Genomic DNA, 6,636 nt, shown 5'->3' with positions numbered 1-6,636 from the left:
GAACATGTGGTTGCCCGGTTGAACGATTCTTCCCTTGGCGACATCGACCAACTCGGCGCCCACGAAGTGCAGAAGAGTGCAAGGAACGTCGGCGGTGCCCTGCGAAAACATGTACAGGGTGTCAGGGATGCCCAGTCAAAAGCAAGGAGATGAAGTCATCGGCCGAGAGGCTTAGTTACCGTGATGCCGTCGAGCTCGGCTAATGTTGAGGCACCGCCAATGGCGGGCATGCAACTGACGGAGGGGGCGCTTGCTGGTGAGGTGCCGGCCGGTGTACACCCGGGTGCATTAAGCTCCAATGCCAGTGCCGGCGCCGGAGACAAGAATACTGCCTCCGCCGGAGACACCAATGGCGCCGCCGCCGGAGACACCAATGGCGCCTCCTGTGCGCTGTGCGAGTTGCTGGCCGTGAAGCTGGGAACCGGGGGAGGCCCCTGTTCACCGCCCGTAATCTACGTCGTCAGCCCATGAATCAACGTAGGCACCATGGCGTTGAGCTTCGTTCCCAGTTGTTGTTCCACTTGCTCTTGGACAAGCTCCGGAATCCGCGCCACTTGTGCCTTGAGTGCTTCAACCTCGCGCGTCTGGCTTTCCGAGCTGGACTTTTTCTCCTTCCGCACACCAGCGGTATAGTATGACCCCCATTTTGTGGACAAGCCTTTGCCGGCCACACGACCAGCTGACGTCGGCTTAGTGAGCTTATCCTCGCTTTTCATTATGTTCAGTGCCCTATTTAAAGGGGTGTCGAAAGGGGAGCTCTGAGACGACCCCGCGCTACTGCTTTCAGTTTCCTGCGAAAGGAACGTGAACCATTTAGAAATATTGGGGATTAATTAGAGTGCAACCATATGGAGATAATTACGCGGGGGTGTATTCCTTACCAGAACAAGCTCAAGCGCCCTGGTCTTCGGATCCGTGCTAAGCTCCTTTGTTATCGGGTCCTCCTTGTACCGGGCCCTGACATAGTTCCTGGTCTGCTTGTTACCGCTGTATTTCTCGAAGCGGGGCGGTAGGCCTTGCTCGGCACGCTCCGCGTCCTCCTTGTCCCATATAGGCTCCGCCACTCTGTAACCGCCGGGACCGAGTTTGTGTTCCCCTAAGTTCAACTCCCGCATTACTTTCCCCCACTGACTTGATTCGGAGGTTGCACTGGTCGAGCACTTGATCTTGAACTCCTTGTACTCATCTTCGCTCATCAAAGGATATTTCGCCTTGATCTTCTCATAACTATCACCTTTATCAATCATTTTCTTCACCGCGCTTCTCCAAGTAGACAGGGCCGTGCTCATCTTCGTGAGGGCGGCACTGTTCACTTTATTCCCTGAGAGGCGTGTGTTTTCAAATTCAGCGGGGAACTTGTATCGTTCGTGCAGCTTCGTGAAGAGGAGGTTGCGCAAATTCCCTCGGTCCTTATGCCTAAAGTTCTTGGTGTTGATCGAGACGGTGCTCCGGAGAATGCACCCGAGCTGAACCGAGTACCCCTTGACTATATGTTTGGGCTCCATTGGATTCCCGTCGGAGTCCACTTGAGTGAATTCCTCCTTGACGGTGCAGAGCGCATTCGGACGCCGGTCCTTCCTTTGCTTCTTCGATTGGCTGCCATCTGTGTGTGCGCCGCCATTATCAGTGGTGGCATCCTTGGCGGCACCATCAGTGGTGTCATCCCCGACGCCACTAGGGGTTGTGTAATCCGGATCGGTGTCTTCCGTGGCGTCCTCATAGCGGTGAGGTTGTTCCTCCATCTCCTGGGACAGCTCCCAGAATTGCTTGCCGCCCGAACCACCGGCCTCATCATTGTCGGCCATGTTTCGCTCTAAATAGGAAAAAAGTTTGGTCAAAAAGTTGGTTATTGTCAAGGAACAAGATCTTGGTCTCATCATTTAGGGTTTGTCGACACCGAGGCACCCTAAAAGCCTAAGCTTTCATCATTTAGGGTTTGTCGACGCCGAGGCACCCTAAAAGCCTAAGCGTACATAATTTAGGTTCTCATCGACATCGAGGCATCCGGGGCAGCCAAGTTAAGTTTTCATCATTTAGGGTTTATCGATGCCGAGGCACCCTAGATTGGGCCTAATCACTTGGCACTAATCACTTGGCTCTATTGCCACCTATGGTTTAATACAGCAAGAATAAAGGGGCAGTTGATCCTACTTAATTAAGTACTAAGATACCCCGGCCCATGCATTAGTAGCGATTACCTCATATGTCCGATTTTTAGCAAAATCATGCTAAAATTCATAGAAAATTTCAGCATGACCTTTGCTGAAAATAGGACATATGGAGTACCCGAATTTGCCGGAACGGAAGTTAATCGACATTCCGGCAAACTCAAGGGCCTCTCCGGGTACCTGCAAAATCATCACGACACGAAGGGCCTCTCAAGGGCCTCAAGCAGTTGCGGCGTCTCCCAGGACCCCATTTTTTTGCTAAATTTCTTTGAGCAACAATCAGAGCAGAAATTTCAGCATATTTCTATACAACAGCACTGTAAAGATGAAGAACAGTTCTACAGCAGCCCATTTATATACAATAGCATCTTTGGTCATACCAATTTCTGAAACAATTCAAAGATGAAGAAATTAACTATGTATAGTTTATTCTTTTTGTACCAGGAACTATTTTAGTTTATTATTTATTGTACCAGGGAGGAATATAACAATCTTTTTTAATATATATCCTAGTTATACTACTGCAGGAAAGAAGGATCATCATACACATATATATGTGCATAAAAATCATAAAAATTCAAAATCACTTGAAACCTGATCACTCACACCACACCACATGCCACAGCATACATAGTACATAGGGTTGACAATTCAGTTGCAATCATGTAGTAATGGATTGTTCTACCTAGCAGGTTGTTGGAAATGGATTGTTCTACCTAGCAGGTTGTTGGAAATTCAGTTGCTTTTTTCATTAGGGCTGGCAACCAGACATGGTCAAATTTCAATTAAGATTATCTATTGGTTCAAGACTGGCAACAAGACTTGTTCTACAAAATCAATTATATATTGAGTAGTTCTTGTGCTCATACAGTAGCAACATCTTTCATACATGATCAGTAGTCATGTACCAAATTTTTATTTAAGCTGAATTTGCAAATCACCAAGAGCTCTACTAGTTTCAGACTAGATTTACACTAAATACACTAGAGTATTTGACCAGTAGTCAGTTACATTTACACTAGACTGAAGAAATTTCTGCATCACTAGACTGAAGAAATTGTGTTGTTAGTTAGGGACTGAAGAAAATGTGTTGTAGATTTTGATTTGCTTGCTGATCTTCGGTTAACTCCATAGAAGAGTTTTGTACTGATTCAGTTAACTGACAGCAAGTAACAGCATGTTCTAACAGCAACAGTTTCAGAGTACTACTCCAAAATCCTCCTAGTTGTAGCTCACCTAAATGGTTGAATTCAAAGAACTAAAGTGGCCTTCAGTGATTGAGAGCTTAAAATTTCCAACAATTTGAACAAACAAAGTAAAAAGGATCAGTATCTCATTTCAGCTGATTTATTCTTCATAAGCATAGGCTTTGTTTGTTGGAAACTAGCCTGTGAAACTGAAATTTAACAGTAAACTGAATTACTGTCATTTAACAGTAATCTGAATTTTAAACTGAGTACTGGAGTAAACTTGCTGGAGTACAAATTTATCAACGGGCCATATATCGATAACATCTGAAATCATGCATTGGTGCAAAGTTGCTCCTGTACACGATAACATCTGAAAGATGGAGAGCACAGAGTTGCATCTGAAAGAATCGAGGGCGAGGGGGAAGATGGAATTGGGGGCTCTGTACCTGCGGTGGCTGCGGCTGGAGGACGGCGCCGTCGACGAACTCGAGGGCGGGGGCACCGGGTGCTCCTCCCGTTGATGGGGGAGGGGAGAGGCTGGAGGCAAACCCTAGCCGCCAAGCGCACGAGTGCTGCAGCTAGGTGGAGTAACCTCTGCCAGAGACGATGGAGCAGGTGGCTGGCATCGTGGTTGGTGAGAAGAGCGCGAGGAAGAGCACCCCGGCCGAGGAGGTGGTTGGTGCCTTGGCGGCCGGCGGCGGCGGAGGCCTGGAGGATGTGGAAGAAGGCGCAGACGGCGAGGAGGAGTCCGGCGAAGTTCGGGGCGGCGGGGGTGGGGGCGCGGGGGCGGCGGGGGTGGAGTCCGGTGAGGGTCGGGGCGGCGGCGTCGTGGGTCGGGGCAGCGCACGGGTGGATCTGGTGGCGAGGGAGAGAGGGTCGAAGGGGATCTGGCGAGAGAGAGGGAGGATAGCTAGGGGGAGGGTTCTAATGGCGCACTGTCCAGTCATGCGCCATAAGTATGACTATTCTAATAACGCACCTCCCCTCGGTGCGCCATTAGAATTTTGTTTTAATCTAGCCCACTAACCATATCTACAGCCTAACCCTATCTACAGCAGAACCCACCCACTAGCCCGACTGGTCAGCACGCAGCACACACACCAGGAGGTCCTGGGTTCGATTCCCAGGCTCCCCAATATTTTTTATGCATTTTAAATGCTGTTTTTTATATTTATTTGTGTTTAAATATGTTCAAACTTGTTTAAATTATAACAGTAATTTTTTTTAAGCAGTAATAATTTTTTAAAAAATATGTTCAAATTTCTTACTTGAAAATATCATCGGCGGCGACGGTGGAGCGGGGGAGGGTGCGGGGATCGAGCTCGAGATGGAGGGGGAATTGAGATCGAGATGGAGGGGGATCGAGATCAAGTGTCCTCATGAATTCAAAAAGTGCCCATGAAATTTAAAATATTCATGATATCAAAAACTGCCCATGAAATACAATCGAGAAATGAAGACTACGATTTAAATACAATTAATCTTAGCTAGCTATCTGTTCACAATCTTCTTGGCCTTCTTTTTTGCAAATGGAGTTCTTCTGTGGAACGGACGTCCTTTAGGTAGGGTGGTCCTGCTTCTTCTTGTGGTGTGTGCTGCTACTTCATCGTAGTCGTCATGTTCGATCTTCGGGTCGCCGTACTTGTCGAAGTCTTGCTCATTGGCTACTCCATCCATTCCAATGATCTTGCTTTTTCCTCTCCTCACGACGACACGACTAGGCTTTGGCGGGTTGGTAATGAAGAAGCATTGGTCCACTAGGGAAGCCAGTACCCATGGCTCATTTTTCACGGTGACGTTTGCGCCCGCGGTCTTGGATTTGGCTTCGGGTAAAACCATGGTGGTGAAATATCGGTCTTCTTTTAGGACGCTCTTGGCCCATCTGACACGGAACATCGGCACCTTCTCTCCAGCGTAGCTCAGCTCCCAGATCTCCTCGATCCTTCCGTAGTATATGTCCTTGTCCTTACCGGTGTAGGATTCCATCATTACCCCGGAGTTCTGATAACCATCGCTCTTCATGTCCTTGTCCTCGCTGTAGAATGTGTAGCCGTTGATATCGTACGCCTCATAGGTCATCAGGTTGTGCTCGGCGCCCTGTGACAAGGCGAATATGAGTTGTTCTTCCGCAGAAGAATCTTCATGTAAAGGGTACGACAGAAGCTTCTGCTTGAACCAACGCGTGAAACATGAGTTTTGCTCTTTGAGTATATCTCCGTCCGTCCTCTGTTGGCCTCGGTCATTGTACGTCTTCTCAATAAAGGTTTTGTGCTCTACCACCCAAGGATCGACCACGTCTATGTGTTGTAGCACAACTAGGTTTGCTCTTTCAAAGTCGGCGAGTCGACCCTCGAAGTCGACATGCATTTCGCGGCGACCCTCACGGTGACCCCATCCAGCGAGCCTGCCGAGGTGCCTGTTGACGGGCAGACCAACGGGGTTCTCGATGCCTAGATAATTCGTGCAATAGGAGATGCACTCTTCGGTCAGAATGCCCCTGGCTATACTTCCCTCTGGACGTGACATGTTCCGAACATATCCTTTGATGACACCATTCATCCTTTCGAACGGCATCATGCTGTGCAGGAACGTCGGCCCGAGTTGGATGATATCCTCCACGATATGGACCAGCAGATGCACCATAACATCGAAGAATGCGGGCGGGAAGTACATCTCAAGCTCGCATAGTATCACCACGATCTCTTCCTGTAGCCTTCTGAGTTGCCTCACGCCAATCAACTTCTGAGAGATGACGTCAAAAAAGTTGCATAGGCCAAATAGCGTTTCACGGACGTGCGCGTCCATGATCCCACGGATTGCAACTGGAAGTATCTGCGTCATCAGCATGTGACAGTCGTGAGACTTCATCCCGCTGAACTTCTGCTTCGCTGGGTCTAGGTATCTGCTTATCTTCCCTGCGTAACCGTAAGGAAGTTTTACTCCTAGCAGGCAGGTGAAAAACTGCTCGATCTCCTCCTGACTTAGAGTGAAGCACGCGGGAGGGTAGTCATTTCCGGTCTTCTTGGCCTTTTTGCCTTTGCGACGACTTTCTGTGTCCTGCTTCGCCTCATCATCATCATCATCATCATCATTAGCGTGAAGCTGCTGACAGATGCCCATTGATTTCAAGTCTGCCCTTGCTTTCGGCCCATCTTTGGTCCTCTCTGGCATGTTGAGCAGGGTACCAAGCAGACTCTCGCACACGTTCTTCGTGATATGCATGACATTAAGGCTGTGAGGCACACGGTGGATCTTCCAGTATGGCAAGTCCCAGAAAA

Source organism: Triticum aestivum, chromosome 3B (genome assembly GCF_018294505.1).
Source record: "Triticum aestivum cultivar Chinese Spring chromosome 3B, IWGSC CS RefSeq v2.1, whole genome shotgun sequence".
Taxonomy (NCBI): domain Eukaryota; kingdom Viridiplantae; phylum Streptophyta; class Magnoliopsida; order Poales; family Poaceae; genus Triticum; species Triticum aestivum.
The sequence above is the reverse complement of the archived record's forward strand: the minus strand, read 5'-3'. Positions refer to the sequence as shown.